Genomic DNA, 1,526 nt, shown 5'->3' on the forward strand with positions numbered 1-1,526 from the left:
ACATTTACTCTTTAACATTTGTTACCCTTTTATGTGTGGATGAAAGAGGGAGAGAGATGTTGACTTTGTGCAGAGCCTAAATGAGCAAGACATACCTAAATGAGTAACATCCTAGTAGGAAAACAGCTGACAGAAAGGCCTGGAGGTGGGAGTGGGACTACCTGCTTGAAAAATGAGATGGGTCTCTGGGTAAGGTTGGAGCAAAGTGAGCAAGAAGGAGAGAAGTCATTCAGATAGTTAACAGAGTGAGAGCTTGTGGGGCATGGGGGTTACCTCAGAACTTAGGTTTTTCCCCATTAAAAAAACAAGAGACTATTAATGGGTTTTGAGTAGAAATGGTCCTGCAATGGTAGAAATGTTGCCATGAACTCTGATGGAGAATTTTTAGATTATAGTTTTTGAATAAGTTTGATTAATCTAGTCAATGTTTCATATCTGTGGGACTGTCACCTGGGAATTTTGAACATGATTATTAATTCAAATGAGACTTATGTATGGCATAGAAATTTGTTTTATCCAAATGTATAGACAAGGTTACTATTAAGAGGTGGATGTGCCCATGAGCACATTTAAGGCCTGAGCTGTTGGACACACAAATATTCAAAAGATATGGAAATATGGGGAGGCAGGATAGAAGGTGGGATAGTGGTGAGCAGGTAAGTGGAGACCATGGAGGCGCATGTAAGGTAATGAGATACGTTAAGCAGTCCTGAAACACAAAGCAAAATGGAAAATGTTGGTCACTTCTTACTGTTGATTTTACTTCTTGAAATCATTACCTACTACCTGTTATGTTCATTAACATAGAAGACCATTATAATTAAATTTTCTCTTGTGTATTGTAGCTTGTCCTAAACTTTAAATCCGTGCTCCCTTGTCTCATGCTCAATTTTGCAAAATTTTGTTTTTTTCTGTTACTGTATTGTGATATTTTCTTTTATATATACGTATGTGTATATGTATATTATATGTATTACATCATTGCTCATTTCAGTACAATATTTGCTTGCGTCTCTCTGGTATAGTCCTTGTAGCATATACAGATTGTTTTCATCCCAGGAATGACGCAAGTCGTGGGTTGTCATGTGCGGCCTATATAACGCTAATATTTGTTCCAGTTATTCTGTTTTTACAGGGTTTCATCATAAAGACGTGTTGAGTCTTATCAAACATTTTCTTAGCATCTATTCATATAATCAGAGGGTTTTAATCTCTTTTCTTTTGAATGTGGTAAATGATGTTGTGATTTTCATATTTCGACTCATCCTTGTTGCCTTGGTCCAACTTGTGATGTCATCTGGTCCTGGATTTTGTTTCTGGACAGTATTGGTTACTGTATCAGTTTCCCGCCTTTTGACTGGTTTGTTCAGGTTTCTGTTTCTTCCCTATTCAGACTTGTATGATTTGTACAGTTCTTAAGAATTTTTTCATCTCATTTTGGTTTTTGAACTTTTTGTATCTAAGTATTCACAGTAATCACTTATCATCTGTATTTCTGTGGGGTTTGCTGTAACTTCTCTTTCATT

This window comes from Condylura cristata, unplaced genomic scaffold, assembly GCF_000260355.1.
Source record: "Condylura cristata isolate star-nosed mole 26May11 unplaced genomic scaffold, ConCri1.0 scaffold00036, whole genome shotgun sequence".
Classification (NCBI taxonomy): domain Eukaryota; kingdom Metazoa; phylum Chordata; class Mammalia; order Eulipotyphla; family Talpidae; genus Condylura; species Condylura cristata.